This window comes from Rhinichthys klamathensis, unplaced genomic scaffold (genome assembly GCF_029890125.1).
Source record: "Rhinichthys klamathensis goyatoka isolate OS25496 unplaced genomic scaffold, OSU_Roscu_1.1 h1tg000658l_1, whole genome shotgun sequence".
NCBI lineage: Eukaryota > Metazoa > Chordata > Actinopteri > Cypriniformes > Leuciscidae > Rhinichthys > Rhinichthys klamathensis.
In genome coordinates, this window is record NW_026607101.1 from 295,522 (window position 1) to 312,228 (window position 16,707).

Below are 16,707 nucleotides of genomic sequence, written 5' to 3' on the forward strand. Positions count from 1 at the left end.
GCTCTTAAATTCGATCACGCGCACGAGCGCTCTTGTAAAAATTTGTTGCAATCTGAAACATCACCGCTAGAGGCTGCTAAAAACTACACATAGCCCCTTTAAATTGTTTTATCTTTATGTTGAATAAAAAAATAAAAGCAAACTCTGTTTTCTATTGAATAAACAATGGTGGACGCCAATTAATTGTCAGTTAAAACACAGATTGTTGTGAAAAGCATGCAATTTGTTCAGTTATAAGACTTTATAAACAGTCTTTTATTTTGTGTTACAGCTTTTATATGTAAGCTGTTTATAAACACTGAGACATGATTTGATAAAAATGTTTTATTGGGTTTATAAAAACTACACAGAGACTCGGTTTAAAGAAAGATTGGAAGATGAAAAGAATATGGGAAACCGTATTTAGGAAAATTATTTTATTGAGGAATGTTGTAACGCACGGACAGAGGCGGTCTGGCTGGCCATGTGCAGCACTTTATTTCAACTTAAACACAAGCAGACATGAACCCAGGCAAACATATACATATATATACAAGGAGAATGTGATCCAGCAACTCGTGGTGATAACAGGCTTAGGTCGAGGCAGGCAGCACAGGTTCATAAACTTCCAGAAGACAGGCAAGGGTAACTTGAGTTTTGGAAAAAAAAAAAGAATACTAAAACAGGGAATAATGCTCAGAGATGTAACAAGACTTCGCACCAGATCGCTCAGGCTTAAATAAGGATAGTAATCCCGTAATCAAACACAACTGATTAAACATAATGAGTCCATGGTGAAAACATAACACAAGGGAGAGTGCCCTCCAGTGGCTCAAGCGGGCATACATGCATTTCATTTCAACAGGCATCAATCATTTCAAAAACACAATAAAAACGAAAAAAAAAAAAAAATCAACATCTGCCATCTTTCATCCTTACTGAAAATGACATTGAGTGGCACATGGAATAATAATTATCAATAATCTGGCAGCAAACTGAATTATTTCAGAAAAAAAATAAAAATGTATATACAGTGGTGAGCACCGGTAAGAGACCAACACAAATTGGCAACGACAATAAGGATTTAGCTTAAAACCTATTAAAACAGTAATTTTGTAGGATGTTTTTACATTTTTTACTGAGTTGACACCAGTATTAAAGAAACACATATGAAGCATGCATATAGTAAGGAAAAAGCAAGTATTACCTTAATGTGTTCCAGACCAAAAGGAGGTCTGAGAGATCGCTGAGAGGCCGCGCTCGAAGGAGAAAGATGAAGGTGGAGGGGAAAAAACTCAGAACTTTTTATTAGAAAATTGTGAAAGGAGTTAACCAAGATCTGGGATTGGATAAATTGTGCATATGAAATTGTGTGATATGTAACATGCATTATAAAAAGTATAAACAGTATTCCATGTATAAATAAATAATTCCAGTTAGAGCCAGCCTCTCCATAGTTTGATGATCCAAGCCTGACACCTGCTGGTGGAACTTGTGAACGGATTTTATTATACTTTAAGTCATTTAGTTTCTCAAAGTTTCCATACAAAGTAAAAAGTTATTCTAAAAAAAGATTGCCTGCCACAAGTCTCTGCTTTCTATAAAGATCTAAACCACGGAGGGGTTCTAGACTGTAAGCATGAATTTGGATACTTGGATACATAGTATAGAATTCGACCTAAACTTTACCTTACCTGAGATTATAAACAAAATAAGGTAGAAGGTGCTGATGATATAGGAGGTGAGTGAAATACATTTGATTATAAAGATGAAAAAAAAAAATGTCCAAATACATGATTCAAGACAGAAATGCACAATTTATGAAAATAACATCCATGCTGCTTAAATTACACCTATTGCTATGCTTTCAAGGTTTGCTCCCTGGTCTCACCAGAATTATCTACAAGGCAGAGGACAGTGGTTGGTCATTAAGTGACCTCTGGGGACCACTCCGACTCCGAGATCCCCTGCCATGTTAGCCTGAGGCCCCGGGGCACCCAGTTACCGTGTGTAGCCACGAGGAGGCCTGGCAGAAGTCTTGGTGAGGAGAGGCTTTGTACTGGCAGGGAGAACCACAAAGGGCTAGCCAGCGGCAGCAAGCAGTAAGCGAGAGAAAGAGGCAGCAAAATAAGAGACAAGCATGCATCTTCCTTCACTTACTGCAACACTGCACTAGACGCATCACAACACCCTGTGCATTACACACTTACACACACACACACACATGACCACGTATGGGTTTTGCGCAACTTGCGGGGTTGCGACGACTACAAGGCAGTCTGGTCATCTTAGGCTGACAGTCCAGACAGTCTGCAGCCCATCCGAACCATCAGCCGAAGTCAGACCATGCCATGCAGTGGTGGGAACCGCAGAAGTGGACAAAACCTATTGGTGGTCTAGTGGGTCGATAGATCCTGGATTCAAGCAGGTCAACAAAGACTGACCACATGGCGTAGGTGTCCAAAACTGTGTCTACGTACGACACATTACGGTCCACATCAAGGAATCGGTTTTGCACAGTGACCTGCAGGAGCCGGAAGGGCCATTCTAAAAGACAACCCATGGGGATCCATCGAGCACCGAACCTACCATGAGGGAGTGATAACACCCCCACCGTCGCCCAAGGACTCAGTCTGCAGGGCTTCCCCAAGGGCTGGAGGAAGTTCTGAAATACATCAAGAAAAGACAAGTCAGCATGCTGAATTCAACGCTAACCTCACTGTTGAAAGAGAGAGAGATCTAAGAAGAAAGATTGGATTAGTAAGGTAAAGTGAGGTGGATTAGTGAAAAAAGGGCTAGCCAGCGGCAGCAAGCGAGAGTAAGCGAGAGAAAGAGGCAGCAAAATAAGAGACAAGCATGCACTTCACTTACTGCAACACTGCACTAGACGCATCACAACACCCTGTGCATTACACACATACACACACACACACACACACACACACACACACGACCACGTATGGGTTTTGCGCAACTTGCGGGGTTGCCACTAGGTTTTGGCCACTTCTTCGGTTCCCACCACTACATGGCATGGTCTGGTTCCCTTAGTTTGACGGTCGAGACAGTCTGCAGCCCATCCGAACCATCAGCCGAAGTCAGACCATGCCATGCAGTGGTGGGAACCGCAGAAGTGGCCAAAACCTACTGGTGGTCTAGTGGGTCGATAGATCCTGGATCTTTCAGCACACCACCCTGTGGTGCCAAGCAGGTCCCGTAGTGGTCAAGACACAATGGTCTTGACACCACATCAATGAATCGGTTTTGCACAGTGACCTGCAGGACCCGGGACAAAGGCTTTTAGCAGTTCTAAAAGACAACCCATGGTGACCCATCAACCACCGAACCTACCATGAGGGCACATGAAGTAAGTAAGCTTCTCATTATTAGTTTCTATTTGCTTTTACACTCTGACATTTAACATGCTGTGTATTGTTATTTTAATACTTTCCTGCAGGCTCCTGTTCTTGGACCCGATGGCGTTGCAGGCTGGGATAAGGTGCAGGATCTGGCTGAGTACCTGGTGTCCCTCCGTCAGGCACTCTACCTGGACGAGCAGCAGGTCACAGAGGTCATCCGTCTGTGGACTACTCTTCCTGATGGGGACAAGAGGAAGATCCACTATCAGCCCAGACACCAGCCCAAACTGACCCACGGACGCTTCAAGGCTCCAAAAAACACAGGAGTGACACCGGGTGTGGACAGTGTGAAGAGGTGCCTGATTGGTCATCCTGGGGGGCCAGCTCAGTGGCCCAGCACCAGTCACTTAGTTGAGGCCATGTGTATCAAACTGTGTGCACTTCACAAGTCCCCAACTAAGAAGGATGGAGTCCGTCTTCCTCATTGGACTAAGGTGCTCACGGATTACCACCACATCCGAGACCTGGTGCTGAACTGCCAAACTCTGATGGAGGCCACGTCACTTCAGCTGTTTATGCTGAATCAGAGGACTCTCACTCAGTGGTAAGCATGGTTTTACATTGACATTTGAAAGAAGCAGTTATTATCTATAGCAGTTATTTATTATGAATACATTTTTTGATTGCAGGTTTAATCGAAGGGAGAACACCCAGGATGACTGTCCTTACCCAGGGCCTTGCTGCAGAAGACCGCATCGCTGTGGCCAGCTCACAGCTTCCTGCTCCGCGGGAAAAGCTGGATGAGGCTCCCTCCACATCAGGGGCCCGGCACGAGTTTGTCCTTCCTCCTAACAGAGCGGGACAGGCTCCTAAGCTACGGCCGGGCAGACGACCTGCCAGTGCTGCAATTGTGAGGCCAATTAAACCCTCTGGTTTATCTTTTTAAACAGCAGCTCCTACTCCTCCCCCAGTTCCTGTGCCACTACCCCAGTTCATTTTATTGAACACTGCGCCCACGCTGCTGGCAGCTGGTGCAGGTGGCGCTTCAGCTGCTCCTCTCCTGGCTCCAACTCCAGTGTTTCCTGACGTGCGAGAGGCTCCTGCTCCCACTGCCCCGGTGTCTGTGTCCCGCTTCACTCAGAGGAACAGACGACGCAGGGCAGAAGAGGAGGCCAGTGGAGCCCACAAAAGGAAATATGTCCGTGAAGTGGCATATAACAAATGCTCTAAGTGTGGCAAGCCCAAAACCAAGGAGTTCGGCCACAGCCGCTTCGGCAGTGCCACGTTTTGCCCCAGTGTCTCTGGTGGCAAATCTTTAGAGGAGTGGCTGGTAGAACAGCGCCAGCAGAAAAAACCTGGACAGCCACCTCCATAATAAAAAATCTTCCAACACAGAAAAAAGATTGTTTGTAAATAATTACCTGTAAATAATTATCTATGTGTAATTACAGTTATGTTCTTTTTTTTCTCTCAATCCTTCTGTAATGTCTTGTTTGTTTTATTTATATTACAGAATGTTCTATTCTATTTCTACATTGTTAGTTGTTTATTTTTGTTCATTAATGTCTTGTAGTTTTAGTAAATAAATACTGTTCACACTATTATTCATTGTGCTGCTTTTAATTGCCTTGGGACTGGAATGTGCAAACTGTACATGGGCCCACCCACTCTTTCATAGAGTATACATTGTATATAACACATATATTGTGTGTATGTCCATATATTTATGCGTGTGTGTGTACTTATTTCAATATTTGTGTGTATTCATTTTAATAAAAAAAATTACATTTCGATATTTGTGTGCATTTGTGTGTATAAAACATTTGAAGTGTCCTAAAATAAATCAGATAAATCACATCAAACCCACACACAAAAAAACACATATTTGAATAAACATTTGTATTAGTTTTATTAAACCATAAACATGTAATATGTTTTTTTTTTTTTAAATAATATACACAATTAATATCAATCAATATAATGATATGTCACATTGATAACCAAATGAAGGCGCATGCGCAGTTGATCACACACTAGTCGTGCAGAACAGGGGTTCGAGCCCAGCCCGCGGAGTGTGACTTGTTTCACATGTAACGGTGGTGATAGCGCAGTGGAGGGGTGGTGATAGCGCAGTGGAGGGGTGGTGATAGCGCAGTGGATAAGACACATGCCTTTGGTGTGAGAGACCCGGGTTCGAATCCACTGCGAGACACCAATGTGTCCCTGAGCAAGACACTTAACCCCTAGTTGCTCCAGAGGCGTGCGACCTCTGACACATATAGCAATTGTAAGTCGCTTTGGATAAAAGCGTCAGCTAAATGAATAAATGTAAATGTAACTAAAACTCTTCCATAACGTACAGGAATATAGCCCGAATATTGTTGCAGGGCAAATTTGTGCGTTTTTTCGCGTTTTCTGCGTCCTTTTCGCTTGCGTGCGCAGCGAGCGCTCTACCATTTGAGCTAATTCCCCTCGACGACGTGGAGAGAAGGTGTCCATCGCACAGCATGTGTGCAAGTGCTGCAGCGCGGTTTCCAATGGCCACAAAGCAAAGAGACCGTATTTCCTCTGTGCCGGCAACTTTGCACTGGCTACCGTTTAGTTGTACATTTAATTAAACCTTTGTGCTTTAAGCCTTGCAAACGGAAATGTTTGCGGCCAGGCAGCAGCAGGAAGGACGTGTGTGTGTTGGCTCGTTGGTCTAGGGGTATGATTCTCGCTTAGGGTGCGAGAGGTCCTGGGTTCAAATCAAATGAATTAAACCTTTGTGCTTTAAGCCTTGCAAACGGAAATGTTTGCGGCCAGGCAGCAGCAGGAAGGACGTTTGTGTTGGCTCGTTGGTCTAGGGGTATGATTCTCGCTTAGGGTGCGAGAGGTCCCGGGTTCAAATCCCGGACGAGCCCTTTCTTAAGCTTTGCTTTTAATCTCTTCAGCCTGAATAGGGCAACCAGGATATTCCTGGGAAATTGGGGATAAAATCAGTCAGAGTGGGGCTGGTTAGCTCAGTTTTTTTTGGAAAATTAGACATGCCAATATAGCTAGCTAGCGTGTATATTACAGGTTTACTTCAGTACCTGTGAACCTGTAACTTTTCCCATGATAAAATACAGAAAAGAAAACATGTAGCTACTGTTAAGTTAATTAGCCGGCCGCTAATTAAGCTATATCCTCCTGAGACCAAAAAAAGTTTAGTTAATTTAGTTTTTTGTGTGTGTGTGTGTGTGTCATTACATTGTTTAGAGCATAAGAAAGTTTTTTACAAAAAGTTTTTTTTTTTTTTTTTTTTATAATGTTCATATAGGTTATACTATGTCTTCTGTAGAGGACACTAGGACTCATTTTTTATTATTATTATTTAAAAAGACATGAATAGGCAAAAACAATGTTTTTTTTTTTAAAATCACCAATAATTGTTTAGGTTTCAGGATTTTATATACCAAACTTTGTATGAAGATGATTCCCAACTATGTTATAAAAGATAACAGAATGATTTGATATAGACTTCCATTTTGCTTTATGCAATATGTGTGTAAAATGGCCATAAGCGGGTTTTCCCATTTTATACAATGTATCTATGTATCTAATTTGCATATTAATGTATCCTTGGGGCAACATGTAATGAAAAAAGAAGTGTAATAATGGGAGTTAGTAGTAATTGCCAAGATTTTCATAATAATATCTAATATTTCATAGAATTTCTTTCCATATTGTCACCCAAAATGCCTGATAAACATGATTTAATTCCTGGTGTGTAGCTTGCTAAATTATTGTAACACACTTAACATACAGGTATCTTTTAGATTGACAAAGGTAATAGTCTCTTTCTGATTTTCATTTCAGAAAATGTACGCATACCCCGTTTTTCGTCGCCAGTCAGCAACATCAAACCGTCTCCTCATGGCGCCATCGGCGGAGGCGAAACAACTTGAAAATGTGGTGTCTGGAAGGGCCAAATCGAAGGAGGAGGTGCTGGCAGAGGCAAGTACTTTTGTCTGCACAAACGGTGGAGATCCCAGTGACCAGTTTTTAGTACTGGCTCACTGCAAACTTCAGTTTGGGAAGTACCAGGGTCAGAGATTTAGATGGCTTCTGGAAAACTCTCTGGGGTACGCAGTGTATTTGGTGCTCAGCATTTCCAGTGAGAAAGCGCAGACAACCCCCCTGTCAGAAAATAAACAACTGTTCCTACAGTACACTTCTCATATTAGAGAGATGGCAGAAGAAGTAGAGAAGTATAAGAGGAAGCAGGAAATGCAAGCAGAAGCCCGGGCAACTGGAGACCAGGGCTGCTTGATGGTGGAGTTTGGTGACTTTCAGGGCCGGTCCATGAAGGATGTTTATGAAGACCAGAGCAAAGAGGCCGAAGCCCTCATCAGGTACCTGGTTAAGGCAGATGCCAGGCCCAACACCAACATGGCCATTTTCAAGGCGTATGTCCTGAAAAGACGGGCTTCTGATATGGGCACCAGTGTACATCAGCCTGCACGTCCACCTGCAGCCTCCAGTACCTCTGCACGTCCACCTGCAGCCATCCAAACTGGTTTACAGCAGACCGCCACTGTGAAAGCACTGTTGGCGCGTGGCAAACATATGTCTCCTTCACAGCTGGCAAAAAAAATAATGTCACCAGTAAAACCCTGTGAGTAGGAGTGTAAATATAGAATTTTCCCTACAGCAGTTCTACATGTATTCATTTATCGTCATGGCAAACTTGTCCACTTGTTGTTTCCAGATCCATTACTGCAGTCCACTTTACCTCCTCCGGCAGCAGAACCCCCAGCCAAACATTTGGCCCGAAAGCAGCTTTTCGCCACTGGTAAGTAAGCAACATCTTACATATGTTTGTCTCCATGTTTTGATCACAGTAATAGTTTTAACATTTGTGCTCCAGGCACTTCCATTCCCACTGCTGAAGATGATGATGAGGAGCTGGTATTTGCTGCATCACAATGTGAAGCACAGCTAAATACAGGTGTGGCATATGACACAAATGCAAATATTATAAAAATGTTTTGTGGAAACCCACTGAGAATCATTATTTTTGAAAATAAATAAACATTTTTAAATATTTTTTGTTTACAATACAGAATTATGTGACATCATGCCTCAAGCGGGAGGCATTCTTTGAGTGCACTTCTTCCAAACCTTAAGGATGTCCAAAGGTGTCAGTGTATTTATTTGCGTTTCCGAACTTACCTGTTGCTAAACAATCACTGGATAACTTTTTCACACCGCTTGCTCTTCTCACTCACTCAACCTGAGCAGACAGGAGGGTGGAGATTCATTGTTCTAATTATTAGAGGAAAAGTTTTTCTTTATTGTGTCTGTGTGCATGCTTCATGTCTGTGGGCATCATACTTTTTTTACTGAATTCATCACGACTCATTTTCCTTCTTTCATTCCATCTAATCCTCATTCTCAAAGAGCTATATTGATCCAATATTCCTTACATCAATAAAGTGTACACTGTGTTCTTTGCTTCTTGACACTAATACCATTTTCTTCACTGTTATTCATAAATATAATCATAATTATTATTAATACTTGTCCAAAATTACTGCTTCGCCGGCTGTTTGTGGGCTGCATTTATGGCATATTACTATCAAATAACAGTCATCCTTATATTGTTTATGTTACTGTTCACTCAGAGGCCTGTGCCGGTCCGTCTCCATCAGCGGAAACAGCACAGACACCAGCTCTTCCTCATCATCAGCCACCAGCTGAGCTTCCTAGTCACTGGAAAGATCATCGCTCGACAGTGCGAGAGAGACCGAGTGTGTCCGAGCGCGCGCTCGACAGTGCGAGAGAGACCGAGTGTGTCCGAGCGCGCTCGACAGTGCGAGAGAGACCGAGTGTGTCCGAGCGCGCGCTCGACAGTGCGAGAGAGACCGAGTGTGTCCGCGAGCGCGCTCGACAGTGCGAGAGAGACCGAGTGTGTCCGAGCGCGCGCTCGACAGTGCGAGAGAGACCGAGTGTGTCCGAGCGCGCGCTCGACAGTGCGAGAGAGACCGAGTGTGTCCGAGCGCGCGCTCGACAGTGCGAGAGAGACCGAGTGTGTCCGCGAGCGCGCTCGACAGTGCGAGAGAGACCGAGTGTGTCCGAGCGCGCGCTCGACAGTGCGAGAGAGACCGAGTGTGTCCGAGCGCGCGCTCGACAGTGCGAGAGAGACCGAGTGTGTCCGAGCGCGCGCTCGACAGACCAAGCGTGTCCGAGCGCGCGCTCGACAGAGCGAGAGAGACCGAGTGTGTCCGCGAGCGCGCTCGACAGTGCGAGAGAGACCGAGTGTGTCCGAGCGCGCGCTCGACAGACCGAGTGTGTCCGAGGCGCTCGACAGTGCGAGAGAGACCGAGTGTGTCCGCGAGCGCGCTCGACAGTGCGAGAGAGACCGAGTGTGTCCGCGAGCGCGCTCTACAGTGAGAGAGAGACCGAGTGTGTCCGAGCGCGCGCTCGACAGTGCGAGAGAGACCGAGTGTGTCCGCGAGCGCGCTCGACAGTGCGAGAGAGACCGAGTGTGTCCGAGCGCGCGCTCGACAGTGCGAGAGAGACCGAGTGTGTCCGAGCGCGCGCTCGACAGTGCGAGAGAGACCGAGTGTGTCCGCGAGCGCGCTCGACAGTGCGAGAGAGACCGAGTGTGTCCGAGCGCGCGCTCGACAGTGCGAGAGAGACCGAGTGTGTCCGAGCGCGCTCGACAGTGCGAGAGAGACCGAGTGTGTCCGCGAGCGCGCTCGACAGTGCGAGAGAGACCGAGTGTGTCCGAGCGCGCGCTCGACAGTGCGAGAGAGACCGAGTGTGTCCGAGCGCGCTCGACAGTGCGAGAGAGACCGAGTGTGTCCGAGCGAGCGCTCGACAGTGCGAGAGAGACCGAGTGTGTCCGAGCGAGCGCTCGACAGTGCGAGAGAGACCGAGTGTGTCCGAGCGCGCGCTCGACAGTGCGAGAGAGACCGAGTGTGTCCGAGCGCGCGCTCGACAGTGCGAGAGAGACCGAGTGTGTCCGAGCGCGCGCTCGACAGTGCGAGAGAGACCGAGTGTGTCCGAGCGCGCGCTCGACAGTGCGAGAGAGACCGAGTGTGTCCGAGCGCGCGCTCGACAGTGCGAGAGAGACCGAGTGTGTCCGAGCGCGCTCGACAGTGCGAGAGAGACCGAGTGTGTCCGAGCGCGCGCTCGACAGTGCGAGAGAGACCGAGTGTGTCCGAGCGCGCGCTCGACAGTGCGAGAGAGACCGAGTGTGTCCGAGCGCGCGTTCGACTGCGCGAGAGAGACCGAGTGTGTCCGAGCGCGCGCTCGACAGTGCGAGAGAGGCCGAGTGTGTCCGAGCGCGCGCTCGACAGTGCGAGAGAGACCGAGTGTGTCCGAGCGCGCTCGACAGTGCGAGAGAGACCGAGTGTGTCCGAGCGCGCTCGACAGTGCGAGAGAGACCGAGTGTGTCCGAGCGCGCTCGACAGTGCGAGAGAGACCGAGTGTGTCCGAGCGCGCGCTCGACAGCGCGAGAGAGACCGAGTGTGTCCGAGCGCGCGCTCGACTGCGCGAGAGAGACCGAGTGTGTCCGAGCGCGCGCTCGACAGTGCGAGAGAGACCGAGTGTGTCCGAGCGCGCGCTCGACAGTGCGAGAGAGACCGAGTGTGTCCGAGCGCGCGCTCGACTGCGCGAGAGAGACCGAGTGTGTCCGAGCGCGCGCTCGACAGTGCGAGAGAGACCGAGTGTGTCCGAGCGCGCGCTCGACAGTGCGAGAGAGACCGAGTGTGTCCGAGCGCGCGCTCGACAGTGCGAGAGAGACCGAGTGTGTCCGAGCGCGCGCTCGACAGTGCGAGAGAGACCGAGTGTGTCCGAGCGCGCGCTCGACAGTGCGAGAGAGACCGAGTGTGTCCGAGCGCGCGCTCGACAGTGCGAGAGAGACCGAGTGTGTCCGAGCAAGCGCTCGACAGAGCGAGAGAGACCGAGTGTGTCCGAGCGCGCGTTCGACTGCGCGAGAGAGACCGAGTGTGTCCGAGCGCGCGCTCGACAGAGCGAGAGAGACCGAGTGTGTCCGAGCGCGCGTTCGACTGCGCGAGAGAGACCGAGTGTGTCCGAGCGCGCGCTCGACAGTGCGAGAGAGACCGAGTGTGTCCGAGCGCGCGCTCGACAGTGCGAGAGAGACCGAGTGTGTCCGCGAGCGCGCTCGACAGTGCGAGAGAGACCGAGTGTGTCCGAGCGCGCGCTCGACAGTGCGAGAGAGACCGAGTGTGTCCGAGCAAGCGCTCGACAGTGCGAGAGAGACCGAGTGTGTCCGAGCGCGCGTTCGACTGCGCGAGAGAGACCGAGTGTGTCCGAGCGCGCGCTCGACAGTGCGAGAGAGACCGAGTGTGTCCGAGCGCGCGCTCGACAGTGCGAGAGAGACCGAGTGTGTCCGCGAGCGCGCGCTCGACAGTGCGAGAGAGACCGAGTGTGTCCGAGCGCGCTCGACAGTGCGAGAGAGACCGAGTGTGTCCGAGCGAGCGCTCGACAGTGCGAGAGAGACCGAGTGTGTCCGAGCGAGCGCTCGACAGTGCGAGAGAGACCGAGTGTGTCCGAGCGCGCGCTCGACAGAGCGAGAGAGACCGAGTGTGTCCGAGCGCGCGCTCGACAGTGCGAGAGAGACCGAGTGTGTCCGCGAGCGCGCGCTCGACAGTGCGAGAGAGACCGAGTGTGTCCGCGAGCGCTCGACAGTGCGAGAGAGACCGAGTGTGTCCGCGAGCGCTCGACAGTGCGAGAGAGACCGAGTGTGTCCGAGCGCGCTCGACAGTGCGAGAGAGACCGAGTGTGTCCGAGCGCGCGCTCGACAGTGCGAGAGAGACCGAGTGTGTCCGAGCGCGCTCGACAGTGCGAGAGAGACCGAGTGTGTCCGCGAGCGCTCGACAGTGCGAGAGAGACCGAGTGTGTCCGAGCGCGCTCGACAGTGCGAGAGAGACCGAGTGTGTCCGAGCGCGCGCTCGACAGTGCGAGAGAGACCGAGTGTGTCCGAGCGCGCTCGACAGTGCGAGAGAGACCGAGTGTGTCCGCGAGCGCGCGCTCGACAGTGCGAGAGAGACCGAGTGTGTCCGAGCAAGCGCTCGACAGAGCGAGAGAGACCGAGTGTGTCCGAGCGCGCGTTCGACTGCGCGAGAGAGACCGAGTGTGTCCGAGCGCGCGCTCGACAGAGCGAGAGAGACCGAGTGTGTCCGAGCGCGCGTTCGACTGCGCGAGAGAGACCGAGTGTGTCCGAGCGCGCGCTCGACAGTGCGAGAGAGACCGAGTGTGTCCGAGCGCGCGCTCGACAGTGCGAGAGAGACCGAGTGTGTCCGCGAGCGCGCTCGACAGTGCGAGAGAGACCGAGTGTGTCCGAGCGCGCGCTCGACAGTGCGAGAGAGACCGAGTGTGTCCGAGCGCGCGTTCGACTGCGCGAGAGAGACCGAGTGTGTCCGAGCGCGCGCTCGACAGTGCGAGAGAGACCGAGTGTGTCCGAGCGCGCGCTCGACAGTGCGAGAGAGACCGAGTGTGTCCGCGAGCGCGCGCTCGACAGTGCGAGAGAGACCGAGTGTGTCCGAGCGCGCTCGACAGTGCGAGAGAGACCGAGTGTGTCCGAGCGAGCGCTCGACAGTGCGAGAGAGACCGAGTGTGTCCGAGCGAGCGCTCGACAGTGCGAGAGAGACCGAGTGTGTCCGAGCGCGCGCTCGACAGAGCGAGAGAGACCGAGTGTGTCCGAGCGCGCGCTCGACAGTGCGAGAGAGACCGAGTGTGTCCGAGTGCGCGCTCGACAGTGCGAGAGACACCGAGTGTGTCCGAGTGAGCGCTCGACAGTGCAAGAGAGACCGAGTGTGTCCGAGTGCGCGCTCGACAGTGCGAGAGACACCGAGTGTGTCCGAGTGAGCGCTCGACAGTGCAAGAGAGACCGAGTGTGTCCGAGTGCGCGCTCGACAGTGCGAGAGAGACCGAGTGTGTCCGCGAGCGCTCGACAGTGCGAGAGAGACCGAGTGTGTCCGAGCGCGCTCGACAGTGCGAGAGAGACCGAGTGTGTCCGAGCGCGCGCTCGACAGTGCGAGAGAGACCGAGTGTGTCCGAGCGCGCGCTCGACAGTGCGAGAGAGACCGAGTGTGTCCGCGAGCGCGCGCTCGACAGTGCGAGAGAGACCGAGTGTGTCCACGAGCGCGCTCGACAGTGCGAGAGAGACCGAGTGTGTCCGAGGCGCGCGCTCGACAGTGCGAGAGAGACCGAGTGTGTCCGAGCGCGCGCTCGACAGTGCGAGAGAGACCGAGTGTGTCCGAGCGCGCGCTCGACAGTGCGAGAGAGACCGAGTGTGTCCGCGAGCGCGCGCTCGACAGTGCGAGAGAGACCGAGTGTGTCCACGAGCGCGCTCGACAGTGCGAGAGAGACCGAGTGTGTCCACGAGCGCGCTCGACAGTGCGAGAGAGACCGAGTGTGTCCGCGAGCGCGCTCGACAGTGCGAGAGAGACCGAGTGTGTCCGAGGCGCGCGCTCGACAGTGCGAGAGAGACCGAGTGTGTCCGAGCGCGCGCTCGACAGTGCGAGAGAGACCGAGTGTGTCCGAGCGCGCGCTCGACAGTGCGAGAGAGACCGAGTGTGTCCGAGCGCGCGCTCGACAGTGCGAGAGAGACCGAGTGTGTCCGAGCGCGCGCTCGACAGTGCGAGAGAGACCGAGTGTGTCCGAGCGCGCGCTCGACAGTGCGAGAGAGACCGAGTGTGTCCGCGAGCGCGCTCGACAGTGCGAGAGAGACCGAGTGTGTCCGAGCGCGCGCTCGACAGTGCGAGAGAGACCGAGTGTGTCCGAGCGCGCTCGACAGTGCGAGAGAGACCGAGTGTGTCCGAGCGCGCGCTCGACAGTGCGAGAGAGACCGAGTGTGTCCGAGCGCGCGCTCGACAGTGCGAGAGAGACCGAGTGTGTCCGAGCGCGCGCTCGACAGTGCGAGAGAGACCGAGTGTGTCCGCGAGCGCGCTCGACAGTGCGAGAGAGACCGAGTGTGTCCGAGCGCGCGCTCGACAGTGCGAGAGAGACCGAGTGTGTCCGAGCGCGCGCTCGACAGTGCGAGAGAGACCGAGTGTGTCCGAGCGTGCGCTCGACAGTGCGAGAGAGACCGAGTGTGTCCACGAGCGAGCATTATATAGTTTGTTTATAAATAAATTACAAATTTCAGCATTAGAATAATCTCTGTAGCCTATTGGTATCATCTGCAACGTTTTAATTAATTTACATGGTTATAGAAATAAAATCTAAAAAATAGCTTGCAGGGAATGTTCTGGGAAGGTTCTGGGAGCACTTCTTGTTAAACTGTTTATCATTTTAACTTGCACTACAAAGTATTATTATTTATTCATTTTTGGTACATTTCTTAAGAAGCATAATTTATTTTTAGACTTATTTTTTGGCCAGCTGTGGTCTGTGCAATATTAAATATTAAAAGTTCTAAACTATCTATTATGTTTTATTGTTCTATAGTAATGATAATATTTTAAACAATATATTGCATTTTCCCACAGCAACATTACAATAGTGTAGATTAGTTTACAATGTTTTATAATAATAATTTATTCTATAGTGTCCATTTCATTAATTTAACATATTTAATATTGAGGGCAAGTTATTTGACTTTTTTTTTTCAAAAGTAACGTAATAGTTACTTTCCCTGGTAATTAGTCTCTTATATATTGATTTAACTCAGTTACTATTTGTGAGAAGTAACTAGTAACTATAACTAATCACTTTTTTTAAGTAACATGCCCAACACTGCGAGTATCTGACTGTGTATTTCATGTCATGTCAGTTGTGATGTTAAATAAAGTCCAAGAGTATTCCAGAATTTCAGCGGGAAACTTACAGACTCATATTCTCCTCTCATGCAGTATCGGATGCAGGATTTCGACTGTACCACTTCTGCATGAGATGAGAACACTTTTTAAGATGTTCTTGGGTCAAGAAAACGCTCGCTCTGACTGGATGTGCTTAAATCCACAATAAGGACACTTTCCTGTCACACATCACACATGCTCACTTCAATAAGCCACAGAACGCAGGTTAATGTGTTTACATGCCGGGCAAATATGGAATAAGGGGCAAAAATCTAGCTGTGTCAATTGGTTTATGCTTATGCCGTTTATGATGACCTTAGTCTGCGTTTACATGACCACACGCACTGTCTGCTGCTTGTGCATAATTGGGTTAAGAATGTGCAAGTAAACATTGACTTTGGGTTGATGGAACCAGAAGTGCAGAAATGCAACTGTTTTTGTTTTCGGGCTAATGCCTGCAGAATGCCTCTATTCAGGAATCTTGACTGCACAAAAAAATAAAATATAAAGTACTGTTTAACTTGTGAAACATGGATATTAGTTGGCCTAACAACCATATGACTCGCCTCACATTAAATTCTCAGTTTTGTAGGTTAACGTTATTACTAAACTGCTTAGTCATAAATACTTGCCTTTATATTTGCTGATGAACTGCTCTTGAAGCTCAGGCTTGTCGGTTTCACAGTGATGTGATGCTCAGCGTCCTGCAGAGGTTTTATACGTCTTTTATTTCCCAGCATGGCGACTTACTTTCTTGAAATGAGTGGAAAAATTAAATAAAATATAATGTGAATGAAATAAACAAGCATATTTAAAAAATCTTGTTGATCTTACTGGAATTGTTCACCCAAAAACATATGTAATTAACATATGTAACCCGATTAAGTGGGCTATCTATACCTACTCCCTTCCTACAGAGGGAGTTTGTTGCAGGCTGACCGACTTTGCGTAGTTTTCCATGCAGGTGTTATAGGGCGTGATTGGAATTAGGAAGTGGAGAAAAGCAGCGCACAGGGTGGATTGAGTTTTTGTTTGGTCGGCCCGGTCAGCGTGCGTCAAGTGCGAGCTGCAGCTGCTCATAGTGGAATTTGAGTTTTCGTTCTCCGTGTCCAGCACAGCTGGTTAGGAGTTGGGCAAGTGTTTCAGTTGTCCTGGTCGGCGCATCGCGGGGAATTACCGGTTTTTCTCAATTGAAAGCAGGGACGCTGTGAGCTGGAGCAACGAGAGCTTTTCATTCATACTGGCGACGTATTGCGGTTTATAGCTGTAAACAGGAACGCCTCCTTGGTCTCAAACGGGAAGCCTAGTAGTCAAGCGGGGATCATAAGTGCCAGAAACTGAGTGCTTCAGGGTGTAATTGCCGCGTTTCCCATATTTGAATTAAGAACCATATTGTACCTCCAAGTTTTATTGTACATTTTTGTTTATTTTGGTTTGTTTGTTTGTTTCTTTTCTTTTTGTCCGGCAAATAGTGTTATAACATTGTGCAGCACTTACTTACCAAAAGCTAGCGTCTACCGTAGAGGTGGTGTGGTTTCACATGTACTATTCAGTTTTAAGTTTGCTGTGTATAGAGT

At 49.6% G+C, this 16,707-nt stretch overlaps 1 non-coding gene across 1 annotated transcript; it reads left to right on the top strand.

Moving 5' to 3' along the window:
* The first annotated feature begins 6,166 nt into the window (after positions 1-6,166).
* On the top strand, positions 6,167-6,238 carry trnap-agg (transfer RNA proline (anticodon AGG)). Its single transcript has one exon. It is a non-coding gene; the product is annotated as a tRNA-Pro (tRNA).
* Positions 6,239-16,707: the final 10,469 nt, after the last annotated feature.